This window comes from Pteropus medius, unplaced genomic scaffold (assembly GCF_902729225.1).
Source record: "Pteropus medius unplaced genomic scaffold, Ma_sr-lr_union100, whole genome shotgun sequence".
NCBI classification, from domain to species: Eukaryota; Metazoa; Chordata; class Mammalia; order Chiroptera; family Pteropodidae; genus Pteropus; species Pteropus medius.
The window spans coordinates 5,592,166-5,619,837 of NW_024344241.1; positions in this window are offsets into that span (position 1 = coordinate 5,592,166).

Genomic DNA, 27,672 nt, shown 5'->3' on the forward strand with positions numbered 1-27,672 from the left:
TACAATTTCTCCTTTTTTCCTAGTCATCACCCCGAAACATCTGCACCATTTTTGCTGCCATTCTTTTAAAGCATTAGCTCCTAGCTCTTTGGTGACCTTTCCATTTTGTTTTGTCCTCGTTTTTTTTTTTTTTTTTTTATTCTTTTAATTTTTTATTTTTTTCTGGCTTTATTGAAATATAATAGACAATTAGTTGCTTATATTTACATTGTACAATTCAATGAGTTTTTTCAATTTTAGTTGACATACAATAATATACCAGTTTCAGTTGTACAGCATAGTGATCAGAGATCCACATAACTCACAAAGTGATCACCTCACTAAATCGAGTACTCCTCTTCCTCCTTACATATTTATTACAACATTATTAACCATCTTGCCCATGCTACGCTCCACATATCCATGTCTATTCTGCAACTATCCATTTGTACTTCTTAATCCCTTAACCTGTTTTCACCTTCCCCCCTCCAACCTTCCTCCATCTAGTATCCCTCTAAATATTCTCTGTATCTATGAGTTTATTCCCACTTTTATTGTTGTCGATGATGATTTTGTTTTTTGGATTCCACATGTATGTGAAATGATACAATATTTGTCTTTCTCTACCTTACCCATTTCATTCAGCGCAATAACCTCTAGGTCCTTCAAGGCAATACCTTTTTCCATCCCCTTCCTTTTAGTCTCTGTGTATCTTTAATCTGAAGTGAGTCTCTTGAAGGCAGCATATGTAGGGATCTTGTCTTCTTATCCATTCAGCCACTCTATCTTTTGGTTGGAGCACTTAATTATTTTCCATTTGAGGTATCTATGATAGAAATGTAGTTGTTACTATTCTTTAATCCTGTTTTTGATATGTTTTTTCTTCTTAAAAAAGTCCCTCCAATACTTCCTGTAATACTGGCTTGGTGTTGATAAATTTCTTTAGCTTATTTTTGTCTGGAAAGTCTTTATCTATCCTTCAACTCTAAATGATAGCTTTGCCGGGTAAGGTATTCTTAGTTATAGAACCTGGGTTTGTTTTTTTTTTTTTTTTTTTATCACATCCAATATTTTGTGCCAAGCCCTTCTGTCCTGTATAGTTTCTTTTGAGAAATCGGCCACCAGTCTTATGGGTGTTCCCTTCTCCCTTGCTGCTTTTAAGATTCTCTCTTTGTCTTTAAGCTTTGGCATTCTAATTATGATGTTTCTTGGTGTGAGCCTGTTTGGATCTCTGGGTTTGGGGATTCCTTGAGCTTCCTGGGGTTTTATGTCCATTTCCTTCACCAGGTAAGGGAAGTTTTCCATCATTATGTCTTCAAACAGATGTTCAACATCTTCATTTTCTTCAGTTATGCCAATCAGACAGATATTTTGACCCTTAATATTGTCCCATATGCTCCTTAAATTATTTTTATATTCCTGGCATCTTATCTCTTGCCATTCTGCTTGTGTGTTCTTGGCTTTCCTTTCCTCTGATAGGGCATTTCATCCTTTTCTTTATTCACTTTGTTTATTCCTTTGTTTATTCCATTTAATATGCTTCTCGTCTCAGTTAATATGTTCTTCATTTCAGACTAGTTCCCTTTTATAATTTCCATTTTTATGTTTTTTATCTCTTTGTTGGAGTTCTCTACATTTCCTAAAAGTCCATTGAGCATCTTTATAACCAGTGTTTTGAACTCTGTATCTGTCAGATTACTTGACTCCATTATATTTGGATCTCTGTTCTATTCTGTCCTATGGTTTCTACTTCTTTGTCTTTGCATTTTGGTTGCCTTTACATGTCTGTTTCTATGTACTAAGCATAGTTCCTTAGTCTCTCGGTTTTATTAGTGTGAATTTGTGAAGTAGGTGTCCAGTGGCACAGTCCTGAGAGGGGTTCAGCTGCAGGTCAGACTTATTTCAAGCCTCTACTCCTCTGAGGCCACCTGTTAAGATTCAGCAAGCAATCCACAGATGCTGTGCTTATAGTTGCCTCAAAAGGCCACACCAAAAACTAAAGCCAGCTGCCACCAGTGTGAGTCTAGGCACTGTTCAGCAAGGAGCACCTGACTCACGGAGGATACACCTGGATGCTGCTTGGCTGGGGCCACAATTTGGGGGATGTGGAATTTCAGGAGATCCTCTGGGCAGAGTGACCTCTGTTATCCAATTTGATGAAGTCTCAGCTATGGCAGTGCTGAGTCTGCACACTGGGAGAGAGAGAGGGCTCAACAGAGGAACAATGGATACCACCAGCACTTCTGCCTGGGAGAGATCTTAGCCTCCAGCCCTCGCTCCAATAACTCAGTGTCTCCCTGTAAGTCCCTGGTGCCCCCCGTGCAGCCCACCCAGCGCTGGTGCTCAGAGTGAGCAGGCCCTTCACTGTGAAAGCCTACTCGTGGATACAGCCCCTTTAAGAGGTGTTTGCAGCTGCCGCTGCTACTGCCATAGCCTCTGTTCCACTCAACTGCCCTGGACCAGGCAGCCTCACATCTTCGTCCCCTCCTACCTTTTACCATTGCAGGTTGATTAATTATTTCTCTCCCTAGTTGTAGTGCTTCTGTTCATCTAGATCCCAGACGACTTTCCTTGCTGTTTACTCCATGTTTCCATCACAATTTTGATTTGGTCACAAGAGGGATGAACAAAGCATCTATTATCTACGCCATTTTTTCCCTAGAGCCTATGTTGTCCTCATTTTGCTACCATCTTTTTGTTATACTATCCCTGTAATTGTACCAGCCCAGCCCACACATAACTCTCATATGCTTGATCTTCTTTTTGCAGCAGTTTTTTCTTCCCTCCATCTCAGCCACCCACTCCCAAGATCATATCTTAGACCTTGTTTTCACTAATAATTATACCATGTCTGAAATCTCTTTTTCAAGCATTCCATAATCTGTCTGTCACCCCTTATCCTGCAAGTATATTGGTTCTAGTAATCCCATGACAATTTTTCACCTTATCAAGACTTCCAATCCATGAGCCACAACTTTTTTTCAATATTCATAATTACAAACATTACATAATTATAAACATCAATTTGTAAACACTCTCAGCTTTCTTGTCTTTTTCTCACATTCATCAGGAAAAATTCAAACCTGGTGAAATCTGCTTTTGTGTGAATCCAACTTAGCAACCAAACATCGCTCAAGAAAAATCACACAGCTTGGCTGACTGGTTGCACAAGGTGAAGACCACAAACATTAAAAACATATTCACCTCCCTAAGGTTCCTACTACTGCGGTAAGTTTCCTTTCACACTCTCCTTATAGCTTCTTACTCCTCAAATCTCCTTTTTCTCTCTGAACTCTCAGTTAATGACCTTATGGGATCTTATCATTTTTATGGGAAAAAATAGACCTTATAGGAACTTATGATCTTTATGAGAAAATAAAAGCAATCTATACACTGACAATTCTGTATTTAAATGCACAAGCTGATTGCTCCACTAAGCTTCAAACCTGTATATTCAATAGAAGACTTGACGTCTCCATTTGGATATCTGATAAGCACCTCAAACTTAGCATATCCAAACATCCTAATATCTCCCAAAGAAATTGTTTCTCCTCCAGTTTTCCCAATCTCAGTGGATGGCACTAGTTTCTGCTCAGTTGCTTATTAAAGTGTTCAGATTCTTCCAATACAGCCCCACTCCTATCCCACATCTATCCTTCTTTTCTTTCTTACTAACGGAACCCAACTTTAGGGGTCAATGGACCAGCCAAAGTACTTACCTTTCAAACTTACTTACAGAGAAGAATGGTCATGTGATTCCAGTTATGGCCAATAAGATGTACTCAGAAGTCTTTGGGCGGGGTTGCCAAAGAAGCTTTTAAAAGGAGAAGAGCCAGTGGACATTCTTGCTTTTGCCTTTCTCCCTTTTTCTTTCTTCTTGGCTAAAATGCAAACAGGCACAGCAACCATTTCATGAGCAGACGTACTAGCCTCGCACTGCCTATCTCTAGATTCTTATGGCTTTTCAAAAAACAAATCTCTATTTGGTTAAGTCACTACAATTAAGTTTCTGTTATGTGCAGCCAACTGTAATTTTAAATGATACACCTATGACATTGATGGAAAGGCAAAGTAATCCTTGCTTCAAAACCAATCCAGTCCTCCTAAGAGAGATGAGTGTTTTTACTGGGTTTTCATTCCAATCCGTTTATCAAAGAAACAAACATGAAAGGTCAATGAGCTCCTAAATATACATTTTGTTCTTATTCCATACTTGGGACACTAAGTTCCCTTGCTTTGGTTTTGAGTTTCAACAAAAATATATTTTTCCCCCATAACTTTGTCCCTAATACATTTGGAAACAAGCATTTAGGCCTCTCAAGCATTCATTTATGTGGGGTTTTCCCCCATATAAACCCCTCCATGTACATAACGGATCAGAGCTTTCCTAAGCCCAGCTAATTTTTTAAACAAACGCATATAGTGCTTTTATGTGCAAGGCACCGTTTTTTGTGTTTTACAAACATAATCCACTTAACTTTTATAACAACCTGTGGGGGTAAGTGTAATTTTTATCTCCATTATCCAGGTAAGATAACTGAGGCACAGAGAGGTTAAATAACTTATTCAAAGTCACATAGCTAGTAAATGGCAAAGCAATTGCTCAAACCCAGGCAATTTTTCTTCAGATAAATTCAGGTTAAGCCCATGCGGGGAAATTAAATCAACCAAACAAAATAGAAATGATAAATGTTTTTGAAGAATTTGGACATCGACTGTGTTTAAATCACTATCTAAATCTAAGAAATACAGGAACTAAATAATATAAGTTCTCTATTCTCAAAGAGCTCAAAATAGAGTAGAGATGACAGACATATCCAATAACTTATTAAATACAAAGCAGAATGACTAAGGGTAAAGAGAGGTACAGGGAACATGCTTAGAGGGGACAAGGGATAGTATTATGCTAATGTTTTCCAGGAAGTACCCAGATATCTCTGTCCAGGGTGTGATGAGGGCCAGGAAAAAAAAAAAAAAAAACACTTTCACAGCAAACTCAGATTCTCATCTCAGCTTAATTGGTTTGGGACCTTGGTCAAGTCACTTTTTCTCTAGGATTTGGACTTCAGCATTACAATGAGGGATCTGGTCTAGTAGACTCTACAAGATTACCTCCAGTTCTAACAGTTGATGGGTCTGTGGCACGGTGTTTTTATTACTGAGCCTCATCTTGCTCATCCTGTAAGCCTAAGTACTTCAGTTTTTGCCTTCCAATCATCTCTGATGTATTTTTTTTCTAAATTGAGAGCCTCTTTCTATGTCAATAAAAAACACTAACTCACAATTTTTAATGCCTGTATAATGATATATTGTGAGTACGTACTCTAATTTATTTAACCCATCATGTTTTATTCAAGATTATTTCCAAATTTGCTGCCATGAATACCTTTGTACCCATATAATTATGCCTCATCTAATTATTTCCAAAGAAAAAATCCTCAGAAGTGAATTTTTTAGGTCAAAGGGAAAGCATCATTTTAAAGATTTTGGTACATATTGTCAAATTTCTTCCAGACAGGTTGCCTTAATTTACACTCTCACTAGGAGTATATGAGAATCTCTCTACCTATAATTCAACAACTTTGAGTATTATCTTTCAAAAAATTTTAAAAAAATGTTTTGCCATTTTACTTGCAAAACAGTTTTATCATTTTAATTTGCATTTCCTGGATTATTAGTGATATTGTCAATTTTTCATTAGATCATAGTTTTTCATTAATGAATAAAATATTTGTCACATTTGCCTATTTTTCTGTCAGTACCATTTACATTTTTCTTATTGATTTAGATATTAATACATTTTTATATTTTTATATTATATTTTAAAGCTACTAACCCATTATTTACTATATATGTTGCATATATTCTCTCCATTTTACCATTTGCTTTTTAACATTGTTTATAGTTCTTTAATTGAACAGACTTAGTTAATTTTTATCTAGACCAGGAGTAAGCAAACTTTTTCTGTAAGGGACCAGAGAGTAGATATTTTAGGCTTCGTGGGTAATGCAGTCTCTGTCACAACTACTCAGCTTTGCTGTTATAGCATAAAAGAAGCCATCAACAATACATAAGTAAATGAATGATGCTATGTACCAATTAAACTTTATTTACAAAATAATGGTGGGCCAGATTTGGCCTTTAGTCTGTGGTTTTCCAACCCCTCTGTCAAATAATCTATACATCTGTTTCTGTATTTTTCCAACTAAGTTTCTGGTATTTAATCTGTCTAACTTCAGCTGTATTTCATTCTAATTCAGAATTGTTTTTTGCAGAGTGGGACACACAAAGAATTGTCTATCTTTTCAGGACAATCCACCATCTCGGTCATTCAACCAGTGCTACTTTATTTAGAAAACCAAATCCTGCCATAGTTCTAGGCATTCACTTTTATTATGTCATTTTATGAAATAAAAATATAAGAGCATCACTGGTTTGGTATTTCTTTTGAGTTTTTTCAAAACATGATTTAGAAAAAGATTATTTCTTATATTTCCAAAGAAAAATGATGGCTCTCTCTAAATTATATGACTTTCTATGAATCTGTTGTTTTATTTGATTGCATGAGGCATTTGCCATCATTTGATAAGCTAAATTTGTGAGACTAGCTCTTTAGAGATGTATATTTTCTCTCTGATACTTCTCTTATAATTAGGAAGTTTGCCAATGAGTAAAATATGGGGCTTTGTTAATGGCCTCTGATTTGAATGATTGGGTTTCTTCTAACTACACATTTAAGTGAGGAAAAAAAAAAAACAGCATCATACTCTCTCTCTATTATACTTTTTATTCTATGTTACGAAAATAATATTTATTAAAACAGACAAGCAAAGTATTTGAAAGAACCAAAATCACTAAATTCGAACTGATAGCGCACCACCGAAAGTATTCTTTAAAGAAAGTAAAGCAATAGGAATGATATAAGAAACACAGTTAATATTTTTTAGTATTTACTGTGTGCCAGGACTATAGGAAGGATTTTTCAATCATTAACTTAAATTTATACTCTGACAACTATACAGTGTGTTTAATAATATTAACTCTATTTTACAGACAAAGAATCTGACACTTAAAGATGTAAGTTTCTTGCTTAAGTTCACAAAGTTAGTAACAGAGCCTGAACTTGAAACACAGTGTGTCTAAATTCAGGTCCATTCTCTTTAAATTGCTTTTATCAATAATTCTGAATCATAATTCTTAAAAATGGATCCCCTTCCCCACTCCCAATAATAGTAGTAGTAATATCAACAGGAGCAGCAGACACTTCTACAGTGCATTGTATTTGCCAGGCCTGTTCTAAGAGCTTTCCATGTACTAACTCTTTTTATCCTCCTAAAGAACTTTATTAGGTAGGTACTATAACTATCTGTATTTTTGTACGTACTGTAACTATCTGCATTGAGGCACAGAAAAGTTATGTTAGTAAAAGTAATAGAGCCAGAATTAAAACCTAGACTATCTAACAGGCCCCAGAATCCATGCTATTAATCACATCATTTCACTTACAGGATATTTGGAAAACATGAAAACCAACAACCAATTCAATGCAATTCTTACCAAAATTCCTGTGGTATTATTCACAGAAATTAAAAAAAAAAAAAATCCTAAAATTTGTGGAACCACAAAAGACCTCAAATAGCCAAAGCAATCTTAGAAGAACAAAGCTGGAGATATCACACGTTCTGATTTCAAAACTATATTATAAAGCTATAGTAATCAAAACAGCATGGTACTAACAAAAAAAAAAAAAAACGGACATATAGACCAATGGAACAGAAAAGAGAGTACAGAAACAAACCCATGCATATACAGTCAACTAGCATTTGACAACAGCACCAAAAATACAAAGTGAGCAAAAGATAGTCTCTTCAATAAATGATGTCGGAAACACGATAGCCACATGCAAAAAAATGAAACTGGACTTCTGTTTCATACCATTCGTAAAAATTAACTTGAACTGAACTAATCACATAAATGTAAGACCCGAAACTATAAAACTCCTAGAAGAAAACAGGAGGAAATCTCCCAGACATTATTTTTGCAATAATTTTTTTGGACATGACACCCAAACCATAGGCAACAAAAGCAAAAGTACACAAGTGAGACTATATACAATTAAAATGTTTCGTAAAGCAAAAGAATAAACAAAATGAAAAGGCAATCTATAAAATGGGAGAAAATATTTGCAAATCATATATCTGATAGGGGGTTAATATCCAAAATATATAAGGAACTCATACAACTCAATAACAAAAATAACAAATAATCTAATTTTAAAAATCATCAAAAGCCCTGAATAGACTTTCTTTCTAAAGAAAACATACAGATGGCCAGCAGGTACATTAAAAAATGCTCAACATCACTAATCATCAGGGAAATGCAAATCAAAACCACAGCGAGATATCACTTTACACCTGTTAGAATGTTTATTATCAAAAAGACAAGAAATAACGAATGTTGGCGAGGATGTGGAGAAAAGGAAACCTTTGTACATTGTTGGGGAAAAGTAAATTAGTATATCCACCATTAAAAATAGTATGGAGCTTCCTCAAGAAATTAAAAATAGAGCTACCATATGATTCAGCAATCCCGCTTCTGGGTATATATTCAAAAGAAATTAAATCAGTATCTCAAAGATTATTCACAATAGCCAAGATAATGAAAACAACCTGTTTATTGATGAATGAACAGATAAAGAAAATGAGAATATATATACACAATGAAATATTATTCAGCCACAAAAAAGAAATCATGCCATTTGCGACACCATGAATAAACATAGGAGACATTATGGTAAGTAAAATAAGCCAGACACAAAAGACAAATATTGAATGGCATCTTATATATGTAATTAAAAAAAAGAGTCAAACTCATAAAAACAGAGTAGAATGGTGAATAATGTTCATCGAAGTGTTGAAATTTTCAGTTATAAAATCAATAAGCTCTGAGGATCTAATGTACAGCATGGTAACTATAGTTAACAATACTGTACTGTAGATATACTGTACTGTATAGTTGATAAAAGAGTAGACCTTGTGTTCTCATCACCAAAAAAAAAAGAAAAAAGAAAGAAAAAGAAACCAAGGTAACTGTATGAGGTGATGGATATATTAATTAGATTGATTGTAGTGATTATTTCACAATGTACACATACAAATCATCATCTTTTTTGGCCTAATAAAAAGCTGAGACATCCACTTTCTCCTGCCCTTGAATATTAGAGCTCCTATTTCTTAGCCCTTTGGACTATAAGACTTATACCAGTGGTCCCCTGGTTCTCAGGCCTTAAGGCTCAGACTGAATTAAACTACAGGCTTTCTTGGTTCTCCAGCTTGCAGACACAAGGTTATGGAACTTCTCAGCCTCCATAATGGTGAGCCAATTCCTGTAATAAATCTCTCAAATGGATGATAGATGGATAGATAGATAGATAGATAGGAGTGGGGAGGGAGAGAGAGAGAGAGATAGATAGATAGATAGATAGATAGATAGATAGATAGATAGATAGATAGATAGATAGATAGATAGATAGATAGATAGATAATCTTACTTGTTTTGTTTCTCTGGGGAATCCTAACTAACACAGTCACTATGAAGAATTGTTGTAAAGGAGTCTTTGATAATTAGAATCATTGTTATGTCGGGAGAAGAGGTTACTCTTCTGACCATTGCCTATCTCCACCCTTCTTTTCAGCCAAAGCCTTTGACAATGGCAAAGAGACAAAGGAGGAACTGCTTAGAGGCAATCTCTGCAGCATGGTGAGAATGAAGCTGTCATCCTTTTGGCTGAAAAAATATAACCTGCTAACCATTCTACCTAACAGGTTGCTAGCCATTCTATTATCTCTGTTTCGACCTTCTGGATTTAGAGGCCTCAGAAGATAGTGTATACTTTACAATTCGATGAGATTGCAGATCAATTCCAACGCATCAGAAAATCCAGTGAGAAGAAACACTGAAATGTATGTGTGTATTTAAAGCTTGCTGCCAAACAACTACATTTATCTTACTTATAATTATCTATTACAGTGTATAAGTTACTAGCCGTAGCAGATTGTGGGTTTTTTTGAGATAAGAGAATAAATTAAGTTCCTCTCATCTTGTGATATGTCTGACTGTCCAAGATGAGAAGCCATGAAAGCAACATAACCAGGGGATGAAGGAGTTGGTGTTGTCACATGTGTGTTTTCTTTTCCACTTTAGAAGAAGGAGAGCATAGCTAAGAAACAGGATGCTGCAATCGGTTATTTACTGTAATCTACATGGCAGTCTGCTAGATACCCAAGGGCTGCACAGAAGCCCAAGGCAGCATCCTTTCAGGAAACTGAATATCCGTATGAAAATAACAGTAATACCACAAGATAAAATGTGCTAATTTTCAAGGAAATATTAGACGGTAGGTGTTGGAGTTCAGAGGAGAAAGATGTGTGCCTGCTGGGTGACTAGGGAAGACTTTCCAGAGAGGATGCATTTAATGTTTTGATTATGGGTAGCATTTGGGATGCAAGGACAGAGGAAGAGAGGACTTTCAGAAGTAGATTACCTGAGCAAAGGCACAGATCCAGATGGGCCCAAGATGTGTTGGAGAAGACTGATGGCTCTCACTGAGGACAGAGGAAATGAGGGGATAAGGCCATAGGGGAGATAGAGGCCGGAATATGAGAAATCAGAATGCTACTCTTCCTTGGAAATGATGTTCTAATAGTTACTGATCTAGAGTACCTACTAAAGTACTTTTACCCTGGAAGATACTCTGGGAGAACTTCAGGAGCCTCTTTCACTCCTCCAGCTCCTGAGTGATCCTTGAGTATCACATAGTCCTAGTATTACTAATTGGTTTCCTGGGGCCCTCAGTGGGTGAAAGGGGAATTAAGTAAGATACTATCCATACCTACACAGGTAGATTTTAAACAAGAATTCCACTTTCCCTTCTTTCTTCATCACCATTTTTAAAATTAAAATACTGAGAAGCCAAGGGAAGAAGCAACTTCAAAAAGCTTCCCCTTGTGCACAAGGGAAAAACTAAGCCAAACATTGAGAGTTTTGGCACCAGCACTGCAAGGAGAAACTTCATGCACTAAACTGAGCTCTTGTTCTTTGCCGGGCATTTGTCTAGGCCCTGAAGACACAACAATGAACATACCAGACAGGATCCAAGGCCTCATGGAACTAACAAACCATTGAGGAAGACATATATTAAACCAGATATTATATGGAGGACAAATTTAGGGAGATATGAGAGACTACACCAAGGATGTCCAGGGAGTACTTGTCTGAAGAAGTGACTTTAGGCATTGGCCAAGTGAAGTGGCAGGTAGGGGTGAGGAAAACTTCTTGACTTTCACTCATTCTTCACCCTCTATATTAGTGAAGAATGGGATCTAACTAATTCCCTGAAGGCTGATACAGTCTTTGCAGATGAGGTGAGTCTGAGTCTGCAAATATTTTTTTTCTCCTCATAATACATAGGCAACTTCCAGATCTCAAGATATAGCTCAACTGGCAAGTTTTGAGTATTTGAAGATACTGTAAAGAGGCTTTTCATATAGTTTGGTTTACAGTTAATTTGGGACAGTATGAACTTAAAACCACCAGTGACCTCTGAGCCATCAAATACAGTGTCTTTGTCCTCAGGCTTCAACCTCTCTGACATTGTGGGTCACATCCTCTCCGACCAGTTTCCATGACACTGTATCACTCTTTTTCAAAGTCTTTGGCCTCTTCTTGTTCCTGGGATTAAGTTTGGATGCAAGTAACAGAGACCAACAATAACAGTGGCTTAAACAAGGTAGAAGTCACCTTTTCCTAATACCAAATTCTGGGGATCAGCAATCCAAGGCTGGTATAGAGAATCCACAAAGTCATCTAGAGCCCTGGAGCCTCTACTGCTCCATCCTTAGAGTGTAGCACCCATCCCCATGACCCAAGGAGACTGCTAGAACTCCAGCCCTTCACATCACAAGTCCAAGAAGCAGGATGAAACATGGGACAAAGAATAAGAGGACAAAGGTCATGTGCCAAAGGTCTATTAGACAGGTTTCTGAAAGAAATAACATGACACCAATTCTTAATTCTCTTATCTGAAACTTAGTCCTGTGGCCACACCTAGTGACAAAGGAAGCTGGATATGTAATCTTTATTTTGACAATTCTGTGTTCAATTATAAATGTGGGTTATTATGGAAGAAGGTGAGAATGGATAATAATGGACAACCACCAGTCTCTGTGCATACCCACAGATGCGGACACTCTCAGAAATTCTGGCTTGGCCCTCTTCCTTTATAGCCTTGAACTCAGCACTCTCATCTAGCTACGACCTATGTGCCACTGATGCCCCTACTCTTCACTTCTTGACTTTTCTCATAAGCTCAACCACTATATTTCCAACTATTGGCTGTATATATCTCCCCCTCCAAAGTGTAAAATTTTTTCAATTAACAGAATATTTATGAATACTTATGTGCAAAGCATAATACTTGACTGTATGAGACTAAAAGTTGAGTGAGATGAAATTCACATATCAAGAGATGACAGTCTGGCACAGTGGGGCAGTACAATGAGGGATACCTGAGAGGCAGAGAGATAAAGAGCATGGATCCCATTGCTAAATCCAGGTTCTAATTTAGACATTGCACAATTCACTTAACATTTTTTTGCTTAGCTTTCTTCTTCTTCATTATGAGAATAATTTAAAATATTTACCTCTGAGGCCACTTTTATATTATATCTTAGCTGACCACATGTGTATATTTTTAAAAGTTAATTTCCAAGATACTTTTTCTTCAACTTTACTGAGGTAAAATTGACAAAATTGTATGTATTTAAAGTGTACAATATGATGGTTTGGTATACATACACATTGTGAAATGGTTACCAAAATCAAGTTAATTAACACATCTATCATCTCACACTGTCCCTTGTTTTTTTGTTTGTTTGTTTGTTTTTTTGTTTGCAGTGAGAACACAAGATCTACACTCTTAGCAAACTTCAGATGTACAGTACAATAGTGTAACTATAATCACCATGCTGCATATTAGATCTTCAGAACACATTCATCTTATAACAGAAACTTTGTTTCCTTTGACCAACATCTCCCTATTTCTTCCACACCCCCAACCCCTGAGCACAACCACTCTACTCTGTTTTTATGAGTTCAACTTTTTCTTTTGTAGATACCACATATAAGTAATACTATTCAGTATTTGTCTATCTGTGTCTGGCTTATTTTAATTAGCATAATGTTCACCTATTTATTCATGTGTTTGCAAATGGCAGGATTTCCTTTTTATGGCTGAATAATGTTCCATTGTGTGTGTGCATGTGTGTGTACTATATTTTCTTTGTCCATTGACTTGTTGATTAACAGTAAGGTGTTCCAATATCTTGGCTATTGTGAATAATGCTGCAATGAACATGGAAGTGCAGATAGCCCTTTGAGATATTGATTCCATTTCTTTTGGATGAATACCCAGAGGTGGGATTGCTGGATCATATAGTAGCTGTATTTGTGGAAGCCCCATACAGTTTCCTTAGTGGCTGTGCAAATTTACATTCCCCTCAACAATACACAAGGGTTCCCTTTTCTCCACACCCTCTCCAACATTTATTATCTCTTGTCTTTTTGATAATAACAATTCTAACAGATGTCAGGAAAATGATTTCAATTTCCCTCTTGATTAGTGATGTTGAGGACCATTTCATGTACCTGTTGGCCATTTATATGTCTTCTTTGAGAAAAAGTCTATTCAGGTCCTTTCCTCACTTTTTAATTGAGTTATTTAAGATATATGATTTGCAAATATTTTCTCTCATTTTATAGACTGCCTTTTCATTTTGTTTATTCTTTTGCTATGTAAAGCATTTTAATTGGATATAATCCCACTTGTTTATTTTTGCATTTGTTGCCTATGCTTTGGGTGTCATGTCCAAAAAAATCAATTCAAAAACCAGTGTCTAGGAGAGTCCTCCCTGTTTTCTTCTAGGAGTTTTATAGTTTCAGGTCTTGCATTTATGTGATTAATTCAGTTCAAGTTAATTTTTGTGAATGTTGTAAAATAGGTATACAGTTTCTTTTCTTTCTTTTTTTTTTTTTTGCATATGGATATCCAGTTTTCTCAATACCATTTAATAAAGAGAATATTCTTATTTCATTGTATGTTCTTGCTGACTATGTCAAAGATAATGTAACCCTATATGTGTGGATTAATTTCTAAGCTGTCTGTTCTGTTCCATTGGTTCATGTGTCATCTGTTCTTTTTATATTAGTACTATACTGTATTGATTACTGTAACATTGAAATATATTTTGAAATCAGGAAGTGTGATGCCTCCAGCTTTGCTCTTCTTTCTCAAGATTGCTTTGGCTATTCAAGGTCTTCTGTTGTTCCATATAAATTTTAAGGTTTTTTTTTTCTATTTCTGTGGAAAATCACGTTGGAATTTTGATAGGGATTGCATTGACTCTGTAGATTGCTTTGGGCAGTATGAATGTATTAACAATATTAATTGTTCTAATCCAAGAACACAGAATATCTTTTCACACATTTGTACTTTTTCAATTTCTTTATGTATATATATTTTATTATTATTTTGCATTAGTTTCAATAATATAAAGATATTGGTATAAATTATGAAGTGATCCCACCAATTAATCTAGCACTCATGTGGCACTACACATAGCCATTACAATAATGTGGACTATATTCCCTATATTGTATTCTATATCCCCTGACTATTTTGTAACTACTAATTTATACATCTTCATATCTTCACCATTTTCACCCAGCCCCCCAACACCTCTTCCCTCTGGCAATCATCAGTTTGTTCTCTGTATTTGTGATTCTGTTTTCATTTACTTGGTTTGTTTTCACATATAAGTGAAATCATATGGTATTTATCTTTCTCTGACTTATTTTATTCAACATAGTACTTTCTGGGTCCATCTATGTTGTCGCAAATCGTAAGATTTTATTTTCTTATGGCTGAGTAATATTCTATTGTGTATTTGTATAATAACTTCTTTATCCAGTCATCTTTCAGTGAACATTTAGGTTGCTTCATATCTGGGCTATTGTGAATAGCACTTCATGAACATCAGGGTGCATAGATCTTTATAGATTAATGTTTTGATTTTCTTTGGATAAACATCCAAAAGTACAATTGCTATGTCAAAAGGTAGTTTTATTTTTAATTGTTTGAAGAAACTCCAAACTGTTTTCCATAGTGCCTATATCAATTTGCAAATACATCAACAGGGGGGATTGCCTTTTCTCAACACCCCCACCAATACTTGTAGTTTGTTAATTTATTGATGATAATCATTTTGATAGGAGTGAAGTAATATCTCACTGTTTTTTTTATTCTTGAATTTTTTTATTTATTTATATTTTTTATTAAGTTTATTGAGGTAACATTGGTTAATACAATTATATAATTTTCAGGTATACATTATAATTTGACATCTGTATATTCTATTGTATTTACCATCCAAAGTCCAGTTTCCTTCAGCTACTATATATTTGATCCCCTTTACTTACTTACCCTCTCCCTCTTCCTCTATATTTGACCCCCTTTAACCATATATCTACCCCCTCCTCCCCCATCCCCTACCCTCTGGTAACCACTAGTCTATAGTCCATGTCCATGAGTCTCTATTTGTTTCTCCTGTTCATTTGATGGTTTTAGGTTTATATCCCACATATAAGTGATATCATGTGATTTTCAATTTTTGTCTGGTTTGTTTCACTTAGCATGATTATCTTGAGGTCCATCCATGTTGTAGCAAATGGCAGTATTTCATCTCTTCTTATGGCCGAGTAATATTCCGTTGTATATATGTACTACAGCTTCTTTATCCAATCATCTATCACAGAACACTTCAGTTGCTTCCATGTCCTGGCCACTGTGAATAATGCTGCTATGAACATCAGTGTGCAAATACCTTTTCAGATATGGGTTTTCAAGTCTTTGGGGTAAATACCCAGTAGAGGGATTGCTGGATCATATGGTAGATCAATTCTTAGTTTTTTGAGGCACCTCATACTGTTTTCCTTAGTGGTTTTACCAATTTGCAGTCCCACCAGCAGTAGATGAGGGTACCTTTTTTTCCACATCCTTTCCAACCTTTGTTATTACTTGTCCTGTTGATTATAGCTGTTCTAACAGGTGTGAAATAGCATCTCATTGTGGTTTTGATTTGCATTTCCCTAATAACTAGCGATGTTGAGTAGCGTTTCAAATATTTGTTGGTCATTTGTATGTCCTCTAGGGGGAAGTGTCTGTTCAGGACCTCTGCTCATTTTTTGATTAGATCATTTGTTTTTTTGTTGTTATTGAGTTATATGACTTCTTTGTATATTTTGGATATTAGGCCCTTATCGGAGGCAATGCTTGCAAATATATTTTCCCATTCGGATGGTTGTCTCTTTACTTTGTTGATGATTTCTTTTGCTGAGCAGAAGCTTTTCAGTTTGATGTAGTTCCATTCATTTATTTTAACTTTTACTTCTCTTACCATTGAGGTCAAGTTCATAAAATCCTCTTTAAGACCAAGGTCCTTGAGTTTAGTTTCTATGTTTTCTTCTATGCATTTTATTGTTTCAGGTCTTATATTCAGGTCCTTAATCCATTTTGAGTTAATTTTGGTGTGTGGAGATAGACAACAGTCTAGTTTCATTTTTTTGCAGATGGCTTTCCAGTTTTCCCAGCATCATTTATTGAAGAGGCTTTCCTTTCTCCACTATATGTTTTTGGCTTTTTTGTCAAAAATTATTTGCCCATATAAATATGGGTTTACTTGTGGACTCTTAATTCTGTTCCACTGGTCCGTGTGTCTGTTTTGCTGCCAATACCATGCCGTTTTGATCACTGTCGCTTTGTAGTATAATTTGAAGTTGGGCAGAGTGATACATGCACCCTCATTCTTTTTTCTGAGGATGGTATTGGCAACTCAGAGTCTTTTGTGTTTCCATACAAATCTGATGATTTTTTGTTCCATTTCTTTAAAAAATGCCGATGGATTTTGGTGGGGATTGCATTAAATCTGTATAATGCTTTAGACAATATGGTCATTTTAACTATGTTGATTCTTCCAATCCAAGAACATGGAATATCTTTCCATATCTTTGTATCTTCTTTGATTTCTTTTAATAGGGTCTTCTAGTTTTCATTATATAGTTCCTTCACATGTTTTGTAAGATTTATTCCTAGGTATTTTATTATTTTTGTTGCAATTGCAAGAGGAATTATTTTTTCCACTTCTTTTTCTGACACTTCATTATTAGAGTATAGGAAAGCAATGGATTTTTGAACGTTGATTTTGTATCCAGAAATATCATTTTGCACTATTTCACTTTGAGTCTATATTTGTCGTTGGAACTGAGATGTGTCTCCTGGTGGCAGCATGTGGTTGAGTTTTGTTTTTTGATCCATTCTGCAGCTCTGTGCCTTTTTATTGGTGAGTTCAGTCCATTTACATTTAGGGTGATTCTTGTAATATGAGGTCTTCTTTTAGCCATTTTATCTTTTGCTTTCTGGTAGCTTGGTGTTTTCATTGCATCCTTGTCTTTGTGTGTCTGTTTTGTTTTGTTTCGTTTTGTTTCGTTTTGTTTTTTCATTTTGGTTGAGTTTTGTGGGTTTTCTCTCTAGTCTTTCTTGTTTTGTGTATATACTTCAGTTCTGAATCTTTGGAGTGTGGTTACCATTACGAATATATAAAAGACAGTTATATATATATATATATACACATACAGTCGGCCATTTTCTTCTGCGTGTGCCTTTTCTCCATTCTCTCTTGTGAATTTGGATCTTTGAATCCTCTCCTTATCTGTCATTGTTGTCTCACTTTGTCCCTATGTATGCTGAATATTCATTACTATCTTGCTACAGCAAATCTCTTCTCATTGTTTAAGTTTATAATGCCCTGTTCTTAGTAAGGGTTACACTCCTCTGCTTCTATCTGCCTGCTGGTCATCTTAATCACAGTTACGTATTTTTTTGTCATTTTGTTTTAGGTGAGCTGACCCTTTTCAGTATTTCTCGTTGTGCAGGCCTCATAGTGGAGTATCCCTCAATTTTTGTATGTCTGGAAAGGTCTTTATTTCTTTTTCATATCTAAAAGAGAGCTTAGCAGGATACATTATTTTTGGCTAGTAGTTCCTTTCATATGTAGTTTGAATATTTGATTCTACTCCTTTCTAGTTTGCCAGGTTTGTGCTGAGAAGTCCAACAATAATCTAATGGGTTTTCCTTTGTAAGTTACCATCTTCTTTTCCCTGGCTGCCCTGAGAATTCTTTCTTTGTCATTGATTCTTGATAATTTTGATTTTTGATAATGTGTCTTGGAGAAAGCCTTTTTGGGTTGAGATAATTAGGTGTTCTGTTGACTTCTTAATTCAAGCTCCAGCTCATTCCTTAGATTTGGGAAATTCTTGTCAACTATTTGTCTGAAAATGCTTTCTAGTCCCTTCTCCTTTTCCTCCCCTTCAAGAATGCCCATTATTCTTATGTTCCTTTCCTGATGGTATTAGCTAGTTCTTGTATTTCTATTTCTCTTTCATTATTTTTCATTCTTCGGTTTCTCTCTTCTTCCTTCTGATTTATTTCTAGATTTCTGTCTTCGATATCACTGCTCCTTTCCTCCAGTTAGTCGACTCTAGTTCTCAAGCTTGTTATTTTATATTCCATCTCTTGCGGTGCGATCTTCATCTCCTTATTATAGAACTCATCCTACTCATCTAGTTTTTTTTTCAATTCTCAAAATTGTTGATATAAATTATTTTTGATCTTACTGAGTTTTTTTCAGAAGTACCATCCTGAATTCTCTGTCATTTAAGTCGGATATTTCCATATCCGTAAGTTTATTTTCTGGAGATTTTTTTCCCTTTCTTTCTGAAATGCTTTGTCACCTTGGTTGTTCATGGTGTTTAATGGACTATTTCTCCACCTGGGCATTAATAGAGACGTATTCTGATTTTTTTTTCCAGAAAGAAGATTTATTATATAAAGGTCTCTGTTTAGCCTATTGCAAAGAAAGCATTTTTCTTTTGGTTTTCAGTAGGTGGCATCTAAACCTCTAGATCCCTGCTTTACATAAAGTCTTAGTAATGTCTTTTTTTTCCTTATAGATATTCAAGCACACTCATTATCCTCAGTGTCAGTCTCTGTCAATGTTAGCAACAGTTTCGATAGCGTTGCTCAGATTCCCCTGGGGCTCCACGGTGTTGGGTCTTGGAGGATATGCAGGGAAGGGCTCTCTGAGTTGGGGAATGGGGGTCTTGCTTTTTGCAGCCACGGCTGATAATAATTAACTGTTGTTTCTCTGCCATTCTGCTTCTCTACTTGTCCACTTCTCTGCTTTCTACCCTGATGACTGTGCACTGCCACTGACCATGTGGAGCTAACAGCTTCCCCTGGCAGGGCTGTTCAGGGAACCCACTGCACCTTCTCTCCTCCCCTCTCCTCCTTCAGGAAGTTCCTCCTGAAAGAAGCAGCTTCTTTGTTTCTCCCAGTCTACTGCCCGACTCCCAATGTTCTGACCTGTGTTAGCTCTCATGCACAGATCCCACACTCAGATGTGCTGTTGCGCAGTTTGGGTGTTTTTTGTTGAGTTTTAGATGTTCAGGTTATTGTTTTTCAAGGGGAGGAATCTGGAGACATCTCTCACTTTGCCATGTTTCTAACCTCCCTCTGATATCTAAAATGCTGGTTTTCCTTCCCAAACTCATCCATTACTTTTTCTCATTTGAAGCAAGGAATATTTATGGACATTCCAGTAGAGCAAGTTGAGCTTTATGAGGTCTCAACCTCATTTCTGCACAATAGATCCATAGTGGAACTGAAGAACTTGTCTTCTGGAAACAAACTGCTTGTTTTGAGCTCCTGGCTTTGCTGCTTGCTATCTCTCTAAGCATCCGGAATCCTTGCATTTTAATGACTGCACCAGGTGCAGGGGACAGAAGGTAAAGCCTAGAGCACACCCAAGGTGGAGAATGAAAATGAGGTTCTCCTAAAATGCTGGAAGTCCAAAGAACTTTACCCACAGTGCAGCCCCACCAAGCAGAAGGGAACAGCAAGGAAAATAACTGTCTCAATTCTACAGTGAGGAGTAAAATTAAAATAATCCCCTGGGAATTACTAACCACAAGTTGGACTTCAAGTGGATTTGGGTTCCTGTTACTTATATATTCTGAAAAACCTCTAAAGGAATATTTAACTTGAGGTGGTCATGGATTAGTAGTACTCCAAAGTGACTGGTGGAGAAAAAAAAGTTTCCAACTTCCACCCAGGCCTCAAAGAATCTCCACAGACACATTTCTAATAAAAATAAGCAGTTCACAATTTAAAAAAAATAACAAAACAAAAAATAAGGCACATTTTAATGCCTTTAAATAAGCAGTTATCCAGACAAATCCTCATTCATTGCAAGGAAAAAAAGTTTGGCTTTAAAAAACACTGGGAGAATCTCTTGCTAACAACACTGAATTGGTTAGAAAAATAAATCCTTCCCACAAAAGTATTTTCCCAAGAAAAGAAAAACAGGCGTGAGTATTTGGGAGAGGTAAAATAATAAAGATGTTTGTTTAAGGTGCTCATGGGGCATCCAGTTGAGGATGCCTAATGACATCAGAAAATAAGGGACCGAAGCTCAAAGAAGAGGTTGAGACTAAAGACATAGCTATAGAAGTTTAAGGCATGAAGAAAACATGAAGGCCAAAAGGATTTGGCACAATATTTTTCAAGAGCTGAAAGAAAAAATAAAAACTGTCAACCCAGAATTCTCTACTCAGTGAAAATGTCCTTCAGGAATAAAGAGAAAATAAAGAGGAAAAGCAAAAAGAATTTGTCACCAGCACACTTACCTTAAAAGAATAGCTAAAAGAAGCTCTCCAAACAGAAGGAAAGTGATAAAGAATCTTGGAATAACAGGATGGACAAAAAAATAATGCAGTAAGTCAAAATATAGAAATATACAATAGGTTCTCCTCTTCAGTTTTCTAAGTTATGTTAAATAGTCAAAGCAAATATTATAGCACCATCTGAAATGGCTCAACAAATATTTGTAAAGGCATCAAAGATTTGACAAGAATTTATCAAGATCTGTGAAACTCATATATTGAAATAAAGGTTAATGGACATGAAAAAATTAAAAGGTCCTATTTTCTGTCTACTCAGAGTTTTAGAATAAGACAGTAGGGTAATAAGAAATGTTCTACAGATAATAGGTGAGATTTTTTCAGAATTATTGATAAAAGACATGAATGCTCATGTATAGGAAGCCCAACAAATATACCTGCAAATCAACACCTAGACATATTATAGTGTAATTTCAGAACATTGCATAGAAAAAGATCTTAAAAGAAAGTCAAAGAAATCATCAACAAATAAGTAGCAATTAAACTGCTAACCTCTCATAACAGCAATAGAAGTGAGAAGATAATAGAATAAATATATTCAATAAGTTGAAAGAAAATAATTGTCAACCTAAAATTCTGTAAGCAAAAAAACTAACTTTCAGTGAAGAGGGTAAACAAACTATAGAGACAGACAAAAATTAAAGATTCACACTAAAATTAAATTCTGAAAGGTGTACTTCCTGTAGAATAAAAGTGATCACAGATGGAAGAATTGAGATGTAAAAGAGTGGTGAGCAAAGATTTTGGTGAACATGTGGGGAAATTCAAACAAGCATTGACTCTATCAAACAATCGTGATAGTAAGTGGGAAAAATAGGCCAGAAATAAAATACTGAAAAACTATAGTATATGAGTTGGGATATGGGTGATAAGAGTTAATGCATTTCAAGGTCCTTATATTATTGGGGCAAAAATGAGTAAATCATGTAAAAATACAAAATTTGAAAGTCAAATATGGAAAACAACAAATCAGATAAATACTAACAAAAAACCTGGAGTAGCTATATTAATATCACAAAATGTAGACTTTAAGGTAAAAGGCATTACTAGCAATAAAGAATGTCACAAAAACGATTTAAAAGCCTCAATTAACCCCAAATACACGATTCTAAATTTGTATGCAATGAATAACATAACTTCAAAGTATATGATATAGAAATTGACAGATCTACAAAGAAAGTTACAAGTCTACATTAATAATGGGAGATTTTACTCTCAGTATTTAGTAAACTAAGGAAACTAACAAAAAAATGAGAAAAACTATAGAATATTGGAACAGTACAATAAATAAGCTTATTCAAATAGATAGCACATTAAAAAACACAGAAAGCATTTATGAAAATTTGTCACATGCTAGACTTCAATACATTTCAAAGAATCAGTATCATACAGACCAAATTTAATGATCATAATGTACTTAAATTATGAATGAATAACACAAATAAGATGCAATTACATGCTGTTTACAAAGTTGGAAGTAAAAGGATGGAAAAAATATACCTAAGAACACTAACCAAAGGATGGCTAGAGAGGTTATATTAATATTAGACAAAGCAGTATTAAGGACAAGAAGTACTATAAAAGAAGGACCATTCATAATGATAAAGAGGTAAATTCAATGGGACAATACAGAAATTATAAGTTGAAATTATAAGTTGATATAAGTTGATTATAAGTTGAAGTATACTTAACTTCAACTTAACTTCAAAATATGAAAAGCAACAACAGACCTAAAAGAGGAATAGATCCTCTTTCTCAATCATAACTGGAAAATTTTTGTATGAGTGTACAGTTTAATGAATTTACAGAGAGCGAATGCACCCAGTTCAAAAAGAGAACATTAGTTGCACCACAGGAGCTCTCCTCAAACTCCTTCCCAGTCAATTCCCTTCTTTGACTTTTTAAAATAGACTTTACTTCTTGGAGCAGCTTTAGGTCCATAGCAAAATTGAAAGGAAAGTAGAGATTTCTCATATCCTTTTTTGCCTCACACATTCATAGCCTTCCCCACTATCAACATCTCTCACCAGAGGTAGAACATTTGTTACAACGGATGAGGCATCATTACCACCAAAAGTCCATAGTTTACATTAGGATTCATTCTTGGTGTTGTATATTCTATGGGCTTGGACAAATGTATAATGACATATCCATTATAGTATCACACAAAATAGTTTTATTCCACCCTCCCCCCCCAAAATCCTCAATGTTCTGCCTATTCATTCTTCCTTACCTTCTAAATCCTGGCAACCACTGATCTTTTTACTGTCTCCATAGTATTGCCTTTTCCAGAATGTCATATAGTTTGAATCATACAGTATGTAGCCTTTTCAGATTGGCTCTTTTGACTTAGTAATAGGCATTTAAGTTTCCTCCATGTCTTTTTATGGCTGGAAAGCTCATTTATTTTCAGCAATGAATAATATTCCTTTGTCTCCATGTACTACAGTTTATTTATCCTTTTCAACCAATATGAAAGACATCTTGGTTGCTTCCAAGTTTTGGCAATTGTGAATAAAGCTGCTATCAACACCCATGTGCAGGTATTTGTGTAGAATAACTGGGGATTTAAACACATATTTCTCTGTACCTAATAGATCAAGCATGTAAAAATATAAGCAAGATTGTAATAGATTTAAACAACGTGATTAATCAATTTAACCTAATTGACTTATATAGTGCCCAATAATATAGACTATAGATTCTTTTCAAGAACACATGGAACATTGATCAAGATGGACTATAACTAGGCCATAAAGCAAGTCTCAACAAATTTCAAAAAACTGAAATTATACAAAATATGAAATAAAACTAGAAATCAAGTTGTTGTTTTTGTTTTAAGGTCATTAGAAAATACCCAGAAACTGGTAAAAGAATCATAATTATTTGGAGAGTGAACATCTTCAGTCCTCTTTTCTTTCATTCTTGCTTTCTTTTGAATATTATATTCAAAGGTATATAATATTATATTATATATCTTTGTGTCAACCATTTTATCCCTAGGGATGCCATGTTTTATTAACATTACCATAACTTCCAGCAAGAAGTTATTCTACATCAGACCACAATGCTAATTTGATCCAAGGTCTCTGCACCCCAAAAAGAGCTTCAGAGAAAAGGTTGCCCTTTAGAAGATTTCCTGTGTTAGGTGGAAATGGCTAGGCCCTTGTCCCACCATCTATTTAAGTCACTGGCTAGGAGCTGCCCCAAGAAGAGAATGCAATCAACTACCACTTCTCTGCTCAGACATTGCCCAGGAGGTTTCTCCAAGAAGAACATACTTGACTTAAAACAAAAGTATACCAGAGGGAGATAATAGCTGGAGGTTGTCAGATAATTATATTCATAGTTGCTGGGCAGGTTCTTTCTTGAAGTTATCTGAGTGGCAAGTCTCCATGTCTACCATAGCCTATACTAGAAAAGAAGAAAGATTTTAAGTCAATTTTCCAAGTATCTATATCAAGAAGCTGGAGAAAAAAACTAAGTGTCCATCAACAAATGAATGAATAAAGAAGGTGTAGTATATATACAAAATGTAATAGTATTCAGCCATAGAAAAGGAATAAAATCTTTTTTTTTTTTTTTGCCATTTGCAACAACATGGATGGAACTTGAGAGCATTATGACAAGTGAAATAAATCAGAAAAAGACAAATACTTATATGTGAAATCTAACAACAACAAAAAACCAAGCTCATAGATACAGAGAACAGATTGGTGGTTGCCAGAGACAGGGACATGGGAGGTGGGCAAAATGGGCAAAAGAAGTCAAAAGTACAAACTTCCAGTTATAACATAAATAAGTCATGGGTGTATAATGTATACCATGGTGACTGTAGTAATAATACTGTATTGCACAGTTGAAAGTTACTAAGGAAGTAAATCTTAAAACTTCTCCTTACAGAAAAAAAATTAATTATGATGGTAATGGGTTTCAACTAGACTTATTGTGGTGATCATTTTATAATGGATACAAATATCAAATTATTATGTTGAATAGCTGAGACTAATATAGTGTTATATGTCAATTATATCTCGATTAAAAAAAATTTTTTTAAAGAAGCTAGAAACAGAATAGAAAATTAAACAAATAAAATAGAATAGAGGAAATAATAAAGATAATATCAGGAAGCGATGAAATAGAAAGCAGATGAATGAGAGAGAAATGAAATTGATAACCTTCTAGCAAGATTTCTCAAAAAAAAAAAGAGAGTGAGAGAGGAAGAAGATAGAGAATATAAAATGCCAATATTATGATTCAATATATATTTAAAAGATAATAAAAGGTTATTATAAACAATTTTATGCCAATACATATGACAACTTAGATGAAATAGACAAATTCCTTGAAAAGCACAACTTATTAAAATAGTCACACAAAATAGAAAAATTAAGTAGTCATGTATCTGTTAAAGTAATTGATCTATAATTAAAAGTCTTTCCACAAAGAAAACTCTAGTCCCAGATGGCATTGCTGGTAACTTCTTTCAAACATTTAAGAGAAGGGAATGAAGGAATACTTTCCAACTTGTTTTATGAGATTTGGAGATGCCAATTTGTCAAAGATATTATGAGAAAGTAAAATTATAAGCCAATTTCTGTCAGACTAAGATACAAAAATTCAAAACAAAATAAAAACAAATCAAATCCAGCAAGTGTGTTTTATCTCAGGAATGAAAGATTGATTTAATGTCCTAAAATCAATCAGTGCAATTCACCACATTAACAAAATAAAGAACAAATATATAATCATCTCAATAGATTCAGAAAAGGTATTTGATAAAATTCCATAAAAAACTCTCAGCAAACTTGAACTAGAAGGAAACTTCATTAATCTGATAAGGGGAAGGTCCAAAAACCTGCAGCCAACAATATACATAAAGTTGAAATATTGAACACTTTCCCCTGATTTTCAGACTGAACCGGAAAAAGATGTCTACAACTGTCACTTCTTTCAGCTTTGTGCTGGTGGTCTTAGTCTCTATAATGAAATCCAGAGAAATAAATAAAAGGCATAAAGTTTCTATTGAAAAATGAAAAACTCTCATATGTAAAATTGCATATGTAAAATATTCGAAACTAACTATTAGAATTAATGGCTGAATTTAGCAAGGTTATTAGACACATGGTTAATATACAAAAATCAAATCCTATAAGAAATTAGTGTCACATATTCTAAAAAGTTGGCTCAAAGTCTCCTTTTCCCTCAGAAATATATTTGGCTTCTCCATTTAGGTGATCTTCCTAGTGTAGATGGGAGAAAAATGGCTACAGCAACTTTTACATACCTTGGAGGAGGGTAAGGGAGTTAGTCTTTTGTTTAGGGAAACAAATCTTTACAAGGTTGCTGGTTTTGAAAGGTAAAACCCAAGATATTGGCTAGAATGAGAGGTTCATTAAAAGAGAACTAAAGTTCTCTTTGTGATAATGTCAAAGGCTATTCTCTGTGAGGTGGAATATGATATAACTTTAAATGATTTTCAGCTCTCTCTGGGTAAAGGGCAAAAAAAGTTATAAAGAAAGGACTCTGGCTCGGGAAAGTGGATCCAGAAATATGGTGAGCGGCAGAGCCTGAGAGAATTTTGAGTTGTTTCTTATTTTGTACCTTAATTATTCTTCATTAACCTCCAATGATTTCAGCAGACCTTTATTAACTACTAAATTAGTGTCAGATTTAGTTTAGCATATTCTTGGGAAATTAAGAAAGGGCTATGATTATGTTGGCGGGTAAATTAAACCACAGAAAAACAGAAGGCAAGAAAGATGTATGGGGAGGAGATGGGAGAGAACTCGACAGCCAGAAGCAGTCTAGAATAAGCTGACTGGAGTTTGCAGTTGATGTGTACTCTCTAGGAATTCTCAGAAATATTTAGGAGGGTACTGAGTTTATTGAAGTGAAATGTGGGATATGGACTCAGTTATTTTATTTGGCTATCAAAGGAATGGTGACCCCCTCAGTTATTTATAGAATTAGGGACATTCAGGTTACATTTAATTACTCTATTGATAATAAATAACATTTGTGCAAAAATATGACACTACATAGCTTGCAAACACTTTTATTTTTTACTATATCATTTCACAGATAATTAATTACTTTTTTACTTTCCAAACCTACCCCAATATTTGGAAGAGACAATATATTTTTCCTTAAATAATATATTTAAAGATATTTAAACATAATCTGACACCATTTTAGAATAGAGCTATGCAGTGATTTCTTTACAATTATTATATAATTCATTCCCTTTACAACAAAGCAAACATTTCAGCTCATTTGAAATAAGAGTTTTTGACTTGAATTTATATCTAACCTTTCAGGAATATCTTTATTAGAAAGCCTCAAAGATATTCTCTAGTGGCATAGGCCAGATGGCCTTATGAGCCTCCTCTGCTCAGGTCCTATGATACATAAAAATAGAATAGAATAGATGATGAGAACCTCAGAAAGACTCATTTGTCAGAAGAGAAATGCAGCAGAGTCTGCATCCCCCAGCAAACATGAACCCGTGATAATCATGGTAATTGACCTGTTCTCTCTTCCTCAACAAAGAGTTAATTTTATACACTAACTACAAAAGTACTTCCAAAGTTTTGCCTGATGCAGCCCACAGCAACCGAGAAAAGAAGCTCTATATGTGAATAGGAGATTGGGGCTACCTAAAATTCCTTTTTGAGATAAGGCTGTTGTCAAAGTATATATATATTTTTTAATATAAAAACATAACTCTTATGTTTAGAATAAATGTGCTTCAAAATTTTTGCTTTACTCATTAATGAAGGA